Source organism: Falco peregrinus, chromosome 1 (assembly GCF_023634155.1).
Source record: "Falco peregrinus isolate bFalPer1 chromosome 1, bFalPer1.pri, whole genome shotgun sequence".
NCBI lineage: Eukaryota > Metazoa > Chordata > Aves > Falconiformes > Falconidae > Falco > Falco peregrinus.
Genome location: NC_073721.1, coordinates 57,993,708 through 58,012,407, shown reverse-complemented (window position 1 = coordinate 58,012,407; position 18,700 = coordinate 57,993,708). Strand labels below are relative to the sequence as shown.

At 43.3% G+C, this 18,700-nt stretch overlaps 1 pseudogene; it reads right to left on the bottom strand.

The window, feature by feature from the left end:
• Positions 1 to 16,984, bottom strand: part of LOC101920222 (cytosolic phospholipase A2 epsilon-like) — a 40,747-nt pseudogene extending 23,763 nt beyond the window's left edge.
• Positions 16,985 to 18,700: the final 1,716 nt, after the last annotated feature.

The following is an 18,700-nucleotide window of genomic DNA, read 5'->3' as shown; positions in this document are numbered from 1 at the left end:
AAAATAAGAGCTTCCACAAAATAACTTCATAAGCTGGGAGAGGAGTAAGGCTCTGAGCCTCTCTTTTATAAATATGCAAGGTCTCTCTTCATCCAAAGGTAAAAATGGAAGGAAGATCTGAAAACAAAAGGGTGGGTAAAGGGAACAGTGTTGTTGTTCTGGCCTCCCAGCTAAGACTTGACTGGTTTCCCTCCATACCTGAGGCAACTTCCACATGCACCTGATTTCTATAGTTAGAAAATATACCTGATAAGCACAGTCACATTTCAACCCCTGCAAGATTTTACCTTGTCCTGCCTCAGCTGATCACAGGGATCCCCCCACCCACAGCCTCCTGAACAGAACAACGGGACACACCACCAAGTTACCATCCCTGGGAAGAAGGCATCCACCAGCCTGAAGCTCATTTGTTTAAGGAGAGCAGCTGGAAGGTGTGGGAGATCCTGTGCCACCATGGTCCTCCTCTCCCATCACCTGCCTCCTTTCTCAATGCTTTGGGAAGCGGAGCCACCGGAACGAGCGCTAACAGTGATGAGAGGAGCTGATATACCATTTCCCTGCTGTCTCACCCTGGCCAAGTATTCCTCCCACACCTGGGGAGTGCATCAGGAGAAGCAACACCACTAACAGAGTCAGGGAACACGAGCTTTTGTAAAAGCCTCTGGCACTAACCTCCAGCTGAGGAGGAGCAAACGGACACACCAACGACCAAAAAAGCCCTGCTCTTACCCCAGGCTGCCTGCGGTCCCAGACTGAGGAGGGCAATACCACTGCAAAGCAGGTCCTATAAGAGTCCCATCAACTCCACCACAATTGCTTCCCTTCCAGCATGCCTGCCACCTCCCCAGCCTAACCCACATAGGAGCATCGGAGCCTGGAGATGACACTCAGCACCTGCAGGGCAGCAGGACGAGTGCAAGTGATCTTACCCAGGCACCCTCCTCTCCAGTGCCCGCAGTGGGACCAGGGAGTGCCCGAAACAGCTGCTTGAGCCTGTCCCGTGATCATAAACTGGCATAAAGGTCAGTTAGAAAAACAGTGGGAACTAATTAGCTCAGGTCTGCCAAGAGCATTGGCATGATAAGACAGGACAGAAACCAGTTACATGAAGCACAATGCAAATGCCAGAGCTGAACATCACCCAAGCATAGGGAGCCCACAAAAGTGGTGGAGCATCAGTAGGTACATGAAAAGGGCTAATTGATCCATTAGGGAGGAGTGGGGTGTTTTCCTTTTGTTTTAATTTTTTTTCTTATTGTGAAAACAGATGCAATCATAGCCAAGCTCCACTGGCATGTGTTGTCCTACAGGCAAAGGTGTAACAACAGATTTCAGGACAAACTGGGACTCCATCCCAAGCTTGTGCAACACACACAACCCACGGATCTTGAGGTACGTGATTAAAAACACCCAGGATTAAGTTGGGCGCATGTGACTGAGGAATGTCAGTGGAAGTATACAGAAAGTGGCATTCTCTGAAGCCAAGATTTGGCAAGAAAGTCAAGGAAAAATATAGAAACTCTGGCCAAAGGACCTGGCGTGACTGCACTTGCAATGAACCAAGACAGATTCAGGGAAACCGAGCATGTTTTAGTCAAGCAGAGGTGAACAAAAACTCGAGCAAGTAGATAACAGTGTGTGCTTAGAAAGATGGGAAGCCAGCACGCAGGCAGAAAAAGTAAGCCACAGAAGCTGCTGCACTTGCTTGGAAAGGTGGCTTGTTCCTTGATTTGATACTTGGATGATAGAAGTCTAGGGAAATGTGAAATATGCTATCACAAAAATTGTCAGCCTTCCACTGATATCTCACAGTCAGATAGCACCTGTATCAGCTGCTTATAATCAGTTTTCCAGGGGAAAAAAATCATATTGCTGAGACAAGGCTAGGTAAACGTCATTTTCTAATTCTCATCAGCACACGTTCAGATGTGTAGCTATTTCAGTTTTCTGATAATTCAAATACTTTCAAATGTTAAAACCAAAACATCAATAAGAGTGCAAAGTCAAGCTCTTACAAATTATAAGATGCATATTTAAATAGCACTGAGGTATTTAAATCACATGGTATCACACTATTTTTCCTGAGAGACTCCCACTTCTTTGAGAGCACAGGCAGGTAAGGGCTATCTAATATTTGTTTGCTTTCCTTGTTCAAGAGCATGCTGGTTTACAGGGCTCTATTATGGTGTGGGCCTGTTTAAGGGTGTCAGAGTCACAGTGTACCTGGGGTATTACTGACAGAAAGGAAAGACATACTTTTCTTCACCTGCTGGCCCCCAAATCTTCTTTACTGACAGTTAACAAAACCTGAAGATACCTCTCACTGTGTCTAGGACTTACCTCGTATCTTAGAGCCCCTCTACACATAATAAGAGGTAACTCCTTTCAAAACGAGCATGTCATCTGAATAGACAAGAGAGAGAAAATCTGTGGGAGAAGATATTCTGTTCTCTGTGTTTTATGGACAGGGCAGCAGAGGCACAGAGTGTTTGGATGACTTGCCTGAACTTGTGTGTCTGTTGGCAGAGCTACAAACCGAGCCCACACACCCTGATCCCTACTCCAGAGATGTACATTTTGCTGATAGCGGGATTTTCTAAGTATCTGTATCTCATTATGCAAGACTTTCTCTGAAATCCCACTGTCCTCAGGATGGAGGACAAGGTCACAATAGTAACACTGTTTTCTGAGAATGCAGTAGCATTTTACTTTCTGCAATCCCTTTGCATAAGCCAGTGATTCATGGTTCTTATCTTGTCATTCAATTTCCATTCTAGATCAAAGGTGATAATAAAATAAATTAAATCAGCACTTCAAAGGAATGAAGGTGAGGTCTTGCACACACATGCTGTGTTTCATAGCTGTCAAAAAGAATAGAAGTTATTTTGACCTTCTTTGTTATCCTATGATAGTTCTTCTATTCTCCGCAACCCAGTATTATAGGCCATGTGAACCGAACACCTCTCCATTTATTTGGATAATTGACAACGATGACATCCATGTTCTTGAAACACCAAAGTGAGTGGAATACAAAGAGATTGTGAGAAATTTTCTTTGTAAAATATTGTTCCGTTAGAAGATGAAGATAAAATCAAATCGTAGTGTTTGGGGTGAAAATGTTGCCATTTCTGAATTACCCAATGGAAGCCAAGTAGAGCTCACTTGGGGAAAACAAGAAGGTATCCTGCCATGTCCTCAGCCTTCCTTGAAGTCTGATTACTTCCTTCCTCATGGAAAGATGGACCTTTAGAGCTGGGATTTCTCAGGATCTGGTCTGCCCTGTCAAGTCCAAAGTAGTCCTCTGAAGTGAAAGCTGTGGGGGTTCCCAGGCCAAAGTAATGTGAAGCAGAGCTGCTGGTTTACCAGCAGCATCAGTGCCTCATCTTATTTCTTTGGAAAATCTGTGCCTGTCATAGATATTTTCTGGGTTTCTAACTGCAAGGAGTGTATGAAGCCAATCTGTATCAAGACAATCCGAGAGAGCCCTTGACACGCGATGTGCAGCCACCTCTCGAACAGCTTTGGTAACTGCACCGAAACTACCGCAGTGTGGGGTACCACAGCGGGAGAACCGACCCTTGCTCTGTGCCAACAGCAGCTATAGGTGACTTTTCAGTCTGATGGATCCTTTGGCTGCACTAAAAATACTAAAGAGTAGAAAGACGGAGGAGTGAGGTAACGTTATGTGAGATGCTGGGCAGCACAGAGGCTGTGGTATTAGTGAGCTTCAGCAAACTTCAGCACAGTCTCCCAAAAAGGAAAGAAAATGCACAGCAAGATATGCAAAACTAGATATTAGAGACGTGCCAAGTTCATGATGTACATGTAGGAACAGTAGGAAAAAAAATCTCCAGAGATATGGAAGTGGCATACTGGGTAAGGGCTGGTAAACAAAAAATAAACAACAAACCTCTGAAATTGTAAACAGCTATTCTGAGGCAGAAATTTGCTTTGACTGTGATTTCTTAGCTAGTACAATTCCAGTGTTTTGCATATGTGCAGTGGCCAGCACAAGCAGGGGCTGGCTGATACAGTAATTTGAGAACTGTATAACGTCAGTAAGAAAAACTGGTACTTACAAAAATCTGCCTGATGAGCATTTTTCAACTTTATGATTCTTACAGTGAGCAGCGAGTAAGGTGACATTTCTTCCTGCTGGAAAAAATAACAAAGGAGATGTGCTTTAAAGTTTGGGATATGTGTATTTGCTGTAATGACAAACACACACTGAAAGGAACCCAGGTTCTGCTGAAGCCATCTCTTCCAGTTGGCATCACAGCAAAACACAACAGGCAACAGAATGTACTTTCTCCACAAACTTCATCAGCTCCTGAAGTCTGCAGTCATTTAAGCATACAAACAGAGGATGTGGAAGGAGAGGATGAATAGGGAAGTGGAGATGGGGTAAATAAGCTGAGAAAGTCATTAGCCAGCTACGTTAAATCATGCACGTGGTCACCAGCACCCAATCTGACAACACAAAATTCAGGGAATCCACAAATCAGAGACACTCCAAATTTGGCTGGCTATTGACCAGCAGCCTGTGATGTGCTGTAGGTAGAATCAAAAATTTGTACAAAAATTTGTGTCAAATTTCTGCTTCTAATGCAATTCTTGGGTAAGTGTAGAAAGGGAAAAAGAAAAGAGACTTTTTTTAGGTTTTCTCACTTGTTTTTAAAAGAATCATTTTCATGATGGAGAGGTGTCTAAGGAAGAGTCCTTAGCACCTCAGGGAATGTCTCAGGCCAGCAGGGCAATACACAGCTTTGAACAAACACCGCTAGCTCGCTTTGTGTGAAGAGAAGTTTTCCTCACCGAATGCCATTATCTGATTGTACTTTCTACTACTCCACATCTATCAAAGTTATACTTTTGACTGTAGTGCATCTCAAAGAAGGCTGCGTCCAATTCCTTGTTGAAGATGCCAGGCCTGACCAGCTGGGTCTGTGAAAGCTGTGCCAATCATGTTTGCTTCAGGGGTTTTACAGCAGGGAACATGACCCTCATGTCTATGAGCAGCAGCTGAGGCAACTAGGGTATCAGCAGAAAGATAGAGAAAACAGGCAAAGCTTACTAAGCCATCTGTGCCGCAGCCAATCTCAATTCCCTGGCTGCAGGAACAATTGTGGAAAATGTATCAAAATAGCTGAAGCTTATAGAAAGGAGAGAGAGTTGCACCACGGTTGTACACAAGAGACTGAATGAAAAGAGTAACTCAGTACTGGGGATGGCTACCTGTATCATAGTTTTAAGAGCAGAGGCAGAAGAAAAGGAGGAATTTCAGAAAGTTCAGACTGTTAAGTGATAAGTTCCCAAGCTGATGTATGATTATAGTAAGAACAGGTCTCATTAGATAGGTGGGGTAACACAGCAAGACTGCAATGGATGTCAGAGAACAAGGCTCTGCACAGGAAAGAAAATGCTCTTGCAAAGTCTGTGAGATCCTGAGGCTTGACTGCTACTGCTGCTGCATGAAGAGCTTTAACAAGTGTGCTATCAGCAGATTCTGAGTTGGGCATCTCCAATAAGAGAGGAAGACATAAAATATATAACATGTAAATTAAAAAGGTACCTTGAGATAGTATGGTTATGGAATAATAAGGATTTTTTAAGGACTTGTGATAAAGCACCAATAAACCCAAAATGTTATGGCATTAAGATGAGGTAGATTTGGAAATAGGGAAGTGTTAGTCTGCAGTTCTAATAGCAAGGGTCTATGGATGTCATAAAATGACCAAACTAGTGACGCTGACACTTGTAGTTTTGCAGAAAGATATCCAGCCAAGTAACACTAAAGGCACAGCACGTATCGGGATCAAGCAATAGGTGGCCACTTCAGTGACGCGGACTTCTGATGGTAGTCACTGATACTCAGGCGTAGCTCAAGGGGGAGCTGAGATAACAGCAGAAGGCAAATAGTCCGTAATTCTTAGTAAAGTCAGTTCGGAGAGAAAAAAAAAAATAAAAAATCAAAAAACCCACAACAACAGGCAGCCAAAGCAAGAAGCTGTTGTGAAAGCTAATGACCAAAATTTTGAAAAGATTATCTGAAGTGAAAATGGAAGGGCGCTGGTGGAAGATGATGGAATAATTAGGGGATGTTATTATTTTCTGAGAAGCTTCAGTTACAGTAACAGGGAGTAACTCTCAACTGAAATGAAAGTACATTCACAGGCACTGCTACAGTGACAAGTCAGACTGCTAAAAAGGTCAAGGTCTAAGAAGACAGTACATCAGCTGAAGTGTGTAAATCATTGGACCACGGGGAATTCATCATGAGAAAATTTAGTTTAACCTCCCAAATAATTTCCATATCTTTGAGGATGAAAAACATGAGGGTCATAAAAGGAATTTGCAACAAATTGCAGTAATTCTCGAGTTATGAAGTTATCTAATGAAACAGCAAGAACAAATTTTTGAGAAAATGCTGGCTAATTTAAAGGCATATTAAATAAGAGGTAACCAGTGCCTAAAACAACCATACAGCTTTGCCCACAGGCTCAAACTTATAACCAGGACTCGTAATATCAGAATGTTTTCTGTAAGCTGACTAGTTAAAAAGCTAATATTTTTTGCTGAGGTACAGAAGCAGCACATCCAAAGGAACAAGAAGGCTACAGAGCACTGCATGAATGCATTCTCTTTATCAGGCTACAAGGAGAAGATGATCTTGGCTTCTGAGTGGGTGTATTCCAAAACTAAATAGGAAACTAATCACTGTTGATTGAAGTTGTATGTAGGGCACAGGATATTTTATAGGGCTGTTTGTTCTAAACAGGGGACATAATATCTCAGCATTATCAGAATCCAGGCTGAGCCAACTCCAGACTGTTGTTCCAGTCATTATTGTTAGACCATTCCTTTTTCATCAGCAAGGAATAACACTGTCTTCTTACCTCAACCCGTTTTGTTCTTAAGGAACAAACTCATTGGGTTTATCCATTTGTTTCTATACCTTTCTCAAAGACAGCAGTCAAATTAGAGAAATACATAAAGGTTTCAGCAGACATATTTCCAGAGAGGATAAAGGAAAGAGTTAAAGGAATTGCATTTAGCGTTGGTGCTCCCTTAGCCTTCTTCAATGGCACCAGTCCTTCAGCCAGCATTTGGGAACACAGGTTTTTAAAGACTGTCAGAGACATGTACGATCTGCCATGATTTTTTAAGTAGAATGACAGAAGCAGAACCGAGCGTGGGTTCCGGGAAGCCGTGCTTACAGCCCACACTCCCCTGGACCACTGCTGCAGGCTAGAGCGGGGCTCACGCAAAGAATGCATCGCAAGAAACTCATACTTCACACGCAGCTGAAGGCAAACTGATAAGAGGGTAGGGGAGGAGTATATTAGGAAGGACCCTCCCCCCCGCAAAAAAAAAATAAAAATAAAAATTCCCCAACAGAACATACTGTTCTTCATGGAAATGCTGGGTAAGATGTTACACAGATTAGATAGTATCAAAGATTATGCAAGGGTCCAAACACCTAATTTCACTGGAATGACGGTGAGGAAGCGGATGGGGATATTTGGTGTCACAGGAAGATGGCTCAGTGCAAAGAGCAGGAGTTTATTCAAATTTGAAGAGCTTGCCAAGAGAACAGTAGGGCAGAGTCCCTGATCAGCCGCAATGTGCAGATTAGAAATTCACTTGAATGAGAAGCAAGAATAATTTCTCACCTCCAGGAGGAGCGCTCCAAGAAGGGGCTGCGTAAGAGCAGTTGGTGAGCTGTGCACGGAAACTCTGCGCACCAGGAGAATTTCTCACCATATTGCCCAGGAAACACGAGTCCTGCGAGACAGCAAGGTACCGGCTATGTCAGCCAGAGCACACCCAGCGTGCCGTCACAGAACAAGCACTGCAGGAGCAAGAAGGGACCCAAGGAACCGACAGAGGAAAGAGCTAGGGACGCGAAGCCGAGCGGTGCACTCTGTGAGCGTGTCTGGTGGCAGAGCACACAGCCAGGCCGCTGCAGCTCAGCTTCCCGCGGCCTGAGCCCTGCTCCCGGGGCCTGCTCATCACAAAATCCCTTCTGGCATTAGCCTGTCCCCCAGAGCAATGACAACTTTAAATCTGGAGGAATAATGAAAATGCTAGTTTTATCTCTGTGCTCTCAACATTTTTACCAGTTAGAAGGGTTCTCTCAGCACTCAGAGCCAGTCTGTAACTCTGAATCCCTCTCGCTTTCTCTCTGTGTCACACTCAGATGGCCGTGTCTCCCAAATCAAAGTCCTTCAGAAAAACACCCAATCTGTTCCAGAAAACATTTTGGTCTCCCCTTAGGGCATACAAAGGGGGAAACATATTCAGTGATCATCATCATCTGAGACGCCAATGCCTTTGAAAAGAAGTGCTAACTGTTAATCGAACTATTAACTACAAAGAAAGTCTCTGAGGCAAATGAAAAAGACACTTACCCTCCTTAGAGAAGGTAGTTAATAGAAAATCACTTAATATAATACTTTTGTGATGGCCAAATGCCAGACGTGCAAACTAGTCCAGAAAATTCAAAGGGAAAATAATGTCCCATACCTGAAGCTCAAGTCGCTGGTGCCATCGGTGGGAGTCATGCAACTAATTGTCTTTTCCCTCTAGTTATCATTTCATTACAATAACACATTGAACAATGCTAATAAACTAAAAAGCAGGTGTGCTGCTGCCATTAACTATCATTTGTGTTACATTAAAAGAAATGGTTAGTTCAGGCAGTGGGTAATGTAATCAACTACTCATGAGTAAATAATTGCCATAAACAGCCATTTTCAGCACAAAATTAATACTAGGCCGGGAGCAATTCCCAATACCTAGAATAAAGACAGTATTACCAAAATTTACCAACCCACAGCAGCCAGATGAGCCAATTCTCTCGCAGTCCCCTCTAACAGAGATAAATCTGCACACCCTGAACCGCTGAGCTTACCCCTGCAGTGACAGAGCGATGGTCAGGCTGCGAGACCTCCTCAGAGGCTCGCTGCTACACCTGCAGAAGGGAACCTTAGATGACACACTTCAATCACAGACACTTTTTTTAAGAGGGGAGGGTGACAAGGCCCTTGCTAATGTCATGGCTTGTTCTAGTTTTGTGATAAACTGTTAAGGAACGTGCATATCACTTATATAAATCAAAAACTGATTAAAATTCTCCTAGTTCTTCCCTGGTTTCTGATTTCACATCCAACAGAATATTTTGGTGAGCCTCCCTGCCCTATGTCAGTACTACTGATCTTGAGCCAAGATTATGCTTCCTAGCCTCTCACTCTTTGCCTTACTGTATGTAACTTTTCAGTGCATTTACAGACAGTGAGCCAAGAACTATTTTTTTAAGCTGATAATTTCCCAAGGAAAATACCATTGTGGGTTTTTTTTCCATTTTTGGAAATAACAAATTATTCTTTATAAGACAATGCACTAACAAATAACATCCAGTGAAAATTTTTCTAGATTTACTGTAATTATGGGCTACCTTAGTCAGAACTACTTATGATCTTCCTTTAGTATGTTTCATCTTTCCCATATTCACATGTAAGGTGCTAGAAGGCAAACTGTCAACTCAGGACTCTGTGAAGCAGCTAAAGAAATGCTCTGTTGATGCTCCTATTGATTTTAAAGTATGAAGGAGTTCGCTAAATTTTTAGGACAATGTAGAGAACTTTGTGAAGTGGGGCATATTTAGCTTTGCACTGTAGATAAGCCACACAGCTAAACTCCATGTGCAGCCCCTGGGCATGTTTTTCTAAACCCAATCCAGTAACTATTCAGTTTATCACACAGCTACGTAAAGCCATCTTAAACTCAAGCGAGTGCTTGGGCAAATATTTGAGCATTAACACTAAGGAAAACTTTGCACCTATTTACTTGTTTTTGGACTCAAGATCTGCTAGAAGCATGTTATCCTTTACAACGCCTCTCTATTAAAAGATTATCCTCCTGTTGCACATGGCAAGCTACGGCTTGCAGAAATAAGGGAATTACCAGGAAACCCAGTGCCACTAAGAGGCAGGAACTGGCCAGCCTGCACAAGTCTGTGCCTTCAATGCCAGTATTCTGCTAAGCTTTATTACAGAATAGACTTATTCAAAATCCAGGAGGCAAACATGAGAGTGCCTTGGTTAAACACCTGTGGATAGCAACACAAAACTTTTGAAGGTCATAATAATTTATCCTCATCAAATGAATGAGAACAATGAATTAAAGCTGTGGAAAGGGTCCCATAGCCCCTATATGCAGGGCTTTATGGCCACAGGATTATTATTTTTTTTAATATTACTTTACATACATTCAAAAACATTGCTGAATTCTAACCATCTTTATGTACATGTAACTACCTCAGCGGTAAAGAAGGGTTGGATGCTTGTAGCCGTGGATATTCTACACCAAAATACAACTTCAGTATAAATACAGCAAATCATACAAAACAAAAAGGACCTGGAGATCAGGTCATTGCACTCTCCAATAGTTGTTTTTCCTGCTTTAGTACATTCCCTTGCTGAGCTTTAGCACACACACACACAGAGCAAACAACGAACACCTAAATGCCCTGTCATTTTTGGTTATGCTACTTTGCCATTTACATCATTTCACACCCCACTGATAGTTTGCCACTCTTTTTGTACACTCATTTCCACCTGCAGGAGTGCCAGAATGCTGCTAACGAGAGATCAGTTTGATCAATGTGGTTGATGAGGTTTGTTTCTTTTCTATTGATTTGGAAGTCTGGTTGCACAAACAAAAACTTAAACATGCAGGTTTCCTATGAGCTATAGACACTTGAACGCCATGCCATTTAAGGTATCATCAAAAGTACATTAGCTTTTTGTTTGGAGCCCCTTGGTTTGTGCTTTGAGGCAGCTTGACACCGTGTATAGTCAGCTGCAAGCTAACTGGGAGTAGAGACAGAAATCATCACCGATAGAGCTGGTATGTGTTTGATTCAGATATTTTTCTGCCACAAGCCCTGCAAAGGTTGCTGGAGTTGCTCATTTGTTGTGATGAGCTGCGCAGTGAACACAGCATGCATTTGTTTTGCAAGCTGGTGTTAATTACCAAAACCCAAAGGATTGCCAACAACCATGCCCTGACTTTCCAGCACTGGCAATATTCCCCATTCATGCGGGGCTCAAGCTCCATTAAAGTCAATAGAGATAAATTGCATTAAAAGAAGGTGCAAGTTCAGTCCCAGTTTAATTGTAAATTGAGAAAGAACGTTTTCCCTAAGGAATTTCTCTGAGAAATGAATCCATGAAAATAACACACTTTGTGTAAATAGATAAAGAAATGGAATGAAAAAATTACTGAATGCAGATGTTTCATCTAAAGGAAATTTTCTTTCACAAAATGTTCCAATTTCTAAATAAGTCTGTGAGTCTTTAATAACCAAACTTGGAAAAAAAAAAATCCTACTCTTCTCAAAAACCCATTGGTGCAGTCCCACCCATTTTTAGTTAGTTGAAGCCGGTACCTTAGCATCAGCATCGCTCAGGGCTGTGTAGCGCATCATCCATTTTCTTCCTTCATGTTCCATGGGGCTTGATTTGCCGCTTGAATGCTGTTGAGGGAGGGAGAACAAGAGATGAAAAAACAGAGTAAAGACCAATTTTTCTATTTATTTCAACTCCTCAATGTGGAATTGCAAGGTGGAATGAGCAATTCACACCTCCTCATTGTTTGTGGTGGATAAAATGAAGCTGCCAGGGAAGCAGCAGCTGTTTCTGTGCTGTATGGAAGAATGTCGACTCCAGCTCCTCACAGCTGCAAACAGCCAAGCAGGGACAGTCTTATTTTCTTGGAGATTTCTGTCCTACAGGTAACAGTGGGCTCGACTCATCTGTATTCTGGGGACAAATATGAATCAAATACATGCAGGCTCCTGCCAGGCTTGTTCTGTGTTCTGCTTACCTGAGGGAAGGCAGAGGTTGATGCCATGAGGTTGCTGCTGTATTAAGAGCAGGTGCTGCAGGTGGCACCTGGGTGTTAGGCTCCACGGTTGCCAGTGCCTCCTGAAACAAATTTACAGCTTTGAAGAGTGTCAGAAGTTGCTAAACAGGTGTTTTATTACGTTGAGTCAGAGCTCCACCCCTCCACGATTTCTGAAACAGGAAAATTTCCCACCCACATGACTTGTCCAAAGAGCACGTCTCTTGTAAGGTGTGAACCTTCGTATCTGCAGGTCTTGTGACCAAGCAGAGCCTCCTGAAGGACCAAATTGCTCCCACCTGGGTGCTCCTGGAGATGCAGTAACAGCCGAAACCCAACCGATGAGCTGATAGAGACTTTACAGCAAAAACCTAAAAGTGATGATGATAGCCTGATAGACACACACAGCTATTGTCTCCATGCAGAGACCCTGAATTCTATGCACTATTGCCTCCATAACAAAAAAATAAACTAAAAAAAGTTTGGAATGATCATTAGAAGGAAGGCAGCTATATATGAACATATTAAGAGTTCTTCTGAAGGAATATTTTCCCCTGAGAAGTGCTGTTGCATTATGATTTGTGCATTATGTGTTTGTTTTTACTGAGGTCTTCTACTTCAAAAGGAATGAAAGAAGGGAGAAATTCGATAAGCAACATTTCTGTGCTCCCTAAAATGCAATGTGTCACAGTTCCATTTGAAATGTGTTTTACTTATTTCTGGGATTTACATTTAATACAGTATGCATCTTAACAAATTTAAGACAGATTCAAACATTTTGCCTTGAAAATCATGAAACATTTCAACAAACTAAAATAATTTCATATTGTAGGAGCTTTTAATTCTTCATCAGTTTTTTTTCCCCAGTTCAGAACTGGCATTTTCTGATGCAAAAACCATTCAAATTTCTGAACAAATTTATTCAAATCACCAGCCAACTGGGCATTACTAGCGTATTATTGGAATTTAGTGGAGTGATGTTGTACATTTTAAGATTATTTTTTTGTCTAATGAGGATTTGCATGTGTTCAGCACACCTCTAGGAAGCTCGGTGATTAAATTTTCTAATCCATTATGCAAGCATTATTAGCACACATACATTTGTATTGAAAGCCCTCCCAAATGATTAAAAGTAGTGCTTATGAAAGGGCTTGAGATTAAGAGGATGACAAAGCATGATGCTTCCTATTAGAGACCTGAATACATATGAAATCACAGCCACTGCAACTGTGGCAATGCATGTTGTACAAGGACCTCGACTGACAGAAACTAGACACAAACCCAATCACTTCTCACAGTCTCATTACATACTTTTCTTATATACACAGACAAATCAATATGAAAATCTGGTGTTGCAAGGAGAACAAGACAGTTTGATCACCTTACATGCAGTATTCCATCCTCACAAAGGTTTGATTTCCTGGTTTTAATTTTATGTCTACATATTCAGTTTGGGGTTTTGTTGTTTGTTTTGGGTTGCTTTGTTGTTGGTTTTTTTTTAATTAAATAAGTGCTTTTATCACATTGTGCAAGGGAAAAGTTTGCTGTGAACTTCCTTTCTTGCCTTTATCGTATTTAAACTTTTTGATGGAACAGGAACTGCTTAATTGAAACCAGAATTAGATATACTATAGCAATAGGCAAAGGATAGTCACAAGCCTCTCCCATGTTGGCCAATGCAATGCTTAGTCTCAGCACTTGCACTGCCACAAAAAATATTTTTGGAATCTGCCTTTTTTTTCTATAACTATGGTGCCCAGAAACAGTTTACAGAAAAGTCACCGTACACACAAAAGCATACGCTTTTTCTGTTTCTTCTGCAGCAGCCTGCCTGTGTCCTTGGTTGAACTGCCTAGAAGGGCTGTGGCACCACAGCAGCAGAATGAGAACGTTAGCTACAGTTTCTCTGTAATTGTGCCCCACAAAGGTCATGAGTTCCAGGTCTCATCTCGGCAGCATATGGAAGCTAATGGGTTTTTGCGGGAGAGCGGGAGAGCCGGTTTCCATTGATTTATGTGTGTCATATTGTAGCTTTGGTTGTAAGGCAAAAGGAAGTGAGGTGGGGGAAGAAGCCTCCAGCATCCCTGAGGAAGATGACTAAGAGATGCTTGTCGTCTGACAACGAACTCTTCTTTCCTGACTCTAGCCTTCCCAATACAAAAGACCTGTCCTTTAAGCTCAAGTCAGAGGCAGCCAAAGGTGCCTTTGACCCAAAGCCAGCACTGGTACTGCGTTCCCGAAATTAGTTCAAAGTTCAAACTGCTTTTCGCTATGAAGCATGCTTCCTTTTGAGGCAAACATGGCCTCTTCTCAAGGCAGGCACTTAGGACAGGCCGGACCTCACCTAAATTAGAAGGTCAGACTTTAGCCGAAGCTGGTTGCCTGTACTCCCTGTGTACTGGATGGAGGAAAAAGCAAGCGTGGCCACTGCAGGGCGTAACTAAGTCCCTCCATACCGGATTCTTCTGGAGAAGCCTAAATGTCCAGGTCATACTTATACATCTGACTTCTGAGTAGCTGAAGGTTGGTGAGGTGAATCCCACCCTGAATAATCATTATATCCTCTTTAATCACTTGTTTCCAAAGTCACTGATGCTGAGGGAACACGACATTGAGGAACTTGGCTGTGGCATTAACACGTGATTCACCCCATCATAATGTGAAGCTTGGGCAAAAGCCCTAATAGCATATGAATGAAAAATCCTCTCATGGGTCTGTTCAAATACAAAGGGTGTTGCGATAAGGAGGGTGGCAACGTTGCCGGTGCCAGCAGGAGTCCGAGCTCCCCGCCGCACGCCGGCCAGGGACCGCTGATGCCCCTGTGACCAGGAACGGGACAGCTTCACTTGGGGCCACGGGTGGTAAAGCACAGACTGCGCAGCAGCAGCTCAGCCCAGGCATGTGGAAGGAGAAATACGAAGCCAGGTTTTCTGTGAAACCCCACGCTGTGGTCGTTCAGCATCTGAGACTTGTTTGAGAGAAATGGGGAATGCCAGAGGCAAGGACAGAGAGGAGAGTGCTGCTGCAACTACCAGATGGCAACGCACTCTGGACTTGTGGGGCAGAGCCCCAGAGCTCAAACAACTCATTTAACGTAGCTCAAGGAGCAGACAAACCATGCCGAGCCAGGCTGAGACAGACACCCACGCTTACGGCCATTCTGGGGTCTGTCTGCCAGCTGGCGCGCCGCCGGTGAGATGCAGATCGCCCAGAGCTGCTCTGCCTTGAACTGGTTGTCATTTAAGGTTTTCTTCTGTAATGTTTTCTTCTTTTTCAGGACTAGTCTGATGATGTCTAAGACTACAATCAATGTGATCTAAAGCTGCCACCAATGACTGAGACTGGCCAATTTTAGCATTAATGCTCAAAGACATGGGTTGGATCAGAGTTAATTATTCAAAGATTTATTAAAGTGACGGCTAAGGACAAATAAAAGATCAGCTAGATTGTGTGGTTTCTTTTGACCTTTCTCAACCATTCTCAGTGATAACCCTCTTTAGCCTCTTACCCATCCTTCCCAGCTCCTCTGCAGCCTACAGACCCTCCTTTATGTCTCACCCTGTATCATGAGGCTTTTCCATGCCATGCCCTAGCAAGGCCAGCAGCCCCTCTTGCTTCAGCGCATCTTCCCCTCACGTTTCCCAGACCACCCTTCTGAACACAGGAGAAAGGGAGGGTCCAGCTTCCCTGAAAGCCCTTCTGATTTATTCCTGGTTAGTATTTTTACTAGAAACAGCCATCTTCTACTCCATAGGGATACAGGAGGATGTAGCAAATGTGACTCATAGTAGTATGACGCTTCAGGCATGTTAAAAGTAATAATACATGGTGGCCCATCTGAATAAAAGCAAAAATGTTTAGGTTCATCTCAGCAAGAGAGAGATCATAGCAATCTCCATGACAGCAACGCAACGCCAAGTATCATCCACAAGAATCGGGCTTTAGTATGGCAATGGCTGTGCAGCTTTGCCTGGTCCACATCATTGCTGCTGGTGACCCATATGGCCTTTATTTTAATAAGATAAATCTATTGGTCATGATGAGAAAGGTGTATATATATATATTTATCTGCAATTCAAATATGAACACATTAGGAAAGAAAAAGTGAAATCGTTTGAGAAAACTTGGGCCATAGAGTTAGATCAGCAGAAAAAGGAGTGTTTCTGTCCACCAGGAATATTACATTGCTTTTAGAAGGGCTCTGTACGCTCCTCTCCATGACAAATATGGGTTATAGATATTTGTTGTTACATGTAAAATGACTTTACCCAAATTCAGAGAAAACTTAAACCCAGAAAAACATTCAGAAACAGTCCAAGCATTTAATGTCCCAGACAAATACTGGCAGTAGCTCAGATTTTTAAAGTTATTTGGTCTGGTTATTCTTATATAGAACATAACCTCTCTTCTTGTAGGTGTGACTTGTAGTAGACCTGTGCATGTGCAGAAGTGCAATACCTTTTTATGACTAAGCATATATATACATTTTTTAATTAGTCTTTCTTTTTGTAAGGCATACCTGCGTAGGATCCTAGTTCTTTCTAGTGTCACTTTAGTCTCCCATCAAACGCTAAAAGACATTGGAACTGCTAGAGCAACTTACTCTGAAATAACTGGCTTCTAAAAGACCTTTTCAGCTGTAGTAAGTTAACAGTGTCTTGGTATCTGAATAAAACTAGCAAGTGCTGGTGGGGTATGCCTTTGAGTTTCCTTTTCTTATCTAACATATGAGGCATCATATGCTACCGTCAAGGTTGAATTTCCAGTGTTCATTGCAATTAGCTCCAAGGGATAAAGTGCATTGCGGGAATCCAGTCCATGCACAAAAGTGTTGGTCACCAGAGCCCATTTGCTGACTACAGAGAGAAACGTGCTTTCCCATGAGGCCTGTTACCTGAAAGTCCCAGGCAGGGTCAGGGGACTGCAATGCAGGTGACAGGCTTGCCACTGGTTCAAAGCCACCCCTGTTGCTAAGCAGGATCCCTTGCACTTCACCGGTGTCAAGGTGAGCACGGCACCTTCCAGAAGGCATTGCCCTTTCAGCCGAGTTACACAGCCAGAGGGTCATAGCAGACATCGGAGGACTGCTTTTCTTAACACAGCAATGGCTCAGGTTTTGGTATGAGGGAATTTCTAACTTTTCTGTAACTTTCCATGTTACAGAAGAGAACAGGACAGTGTGCTGTGAGACCAGAGCCCACACCTGGTGCAGTACTGCAGGAACATGAAGTCCCTCCCCCCTGATCAATTAAGAGGGACAGGAACAGCCTAGAGATTCTGTTCTAAATGACGCAACTCCTTTCTCCTCCAGAGCCCAGGGCAGGCAGCTGCCTACAGTGTGAGAGCCCTGGCAAAAGACAAGCTATGTGGAGAAGACATCCTTAGGGAAGGCACACCCCGCCGAGGAAAGGCTGCCAGGCACTATGGGCATCGCCCACCACACTTGCAGGCTGAAGAGGAAGAGGAAGCACAGGGTTAGGCGATGCGCTCACTCCAGCTAATCTTGCAGTGCTGAAATCCCTGGTGCCTCTTTCTTGTGTGAGAAAGGCTCGGCTGTTGCAGAAGCTCTTGCATCCAGTATCTCTCCACATGTGTGGAAGCCATGCCCCCAGTGCCATGCTGACTTCAAGCCTTGTGACCCATTGTGCAACCTGAAGAGGTGTGCAAGGCAGCGTGTTTGCCCTATATACAGTGTGTTGTCACTGGGAGGATGGAGGGACAGCCTTTGCAGGGCACCCAGTAAGTCAGGTAAGCAGTGCTTAGTAAGCCCAGGCTCAGCAGAGTCACACAGACACCCCACAGACCTGCATTTTGTGCCACCTGAAGCCGGACCATCACCCACACCTCGCACCATCTGCCCACGGGATGCAGCCTCAGCGATGCAACATGCGTGGCTCCATGCAGCGGCTGGCAAAGCAAAGCTGTTCCCCAGGGAGCCCACAGGCTTCGCCGCTGCCAAGGGAGCCGGGTGTGAGAGCACTCAGGGCCAGTAGGCGTAAGAGCCCATGATGCTCCCCCTGAACAAAACTCAAACCTCTGCAGGAATCTAGTGTGGCCACTTACACAAAAGGGCTGATCACAAAGATTAAACTATGTTAACAGCTCCACATGGAAAGACTTTAAAGAAACAATTGCAAAACATCTTACGGAAGTGTTTCAGAAATGCGTAAGGAAAGAAACATTCTCCAGGAGATCAAGATAGGCAACTATGTAAGTACCTCCTATTACATGCTAAATTAAATGGCCATTGCAACATGATACCATGCTAAAACACAGACATCAAAGGCAAGTGTGACTTCTAGGCCAGGTCAAGAAAACACAGATTAAAGAAAGACACATTTGTACTGGAAAACATCACTGAATAGCCATTATACAAAATGGAAGGGAGCCACACGTTACTAAAGCCTGTGGAAACCTGTCTAAACACCTGTTGCATACAACTCTCACATGGTGTTGATACTTTGACCCTATGTGATATAATGACTAAAACCTACTCAATTACATCAGACACGATGTGAAAGGAAAATTAATTATTCCCTTTATTTCCGTAAGTCCAAGACAACAATAAGATCAGGCTAGCTGTTGGTAAAAAAAAAAACTTGCGTGACTTACAAAGAGAAATCCCTACTGCTTTGGAGGCTCAACATTTCAGCTTTGTGCTAAAAACCAGTGGGAGAGGTCAGGGTGGGCTAAAAGGTGTGTCTGGAGGCATAACTACCTGTTCCTGCTGCAGTTGAGGAAATCTCAGTGGTATGATATGAGCTATCCCAATCTCACAATTAGGCTGAAAGCC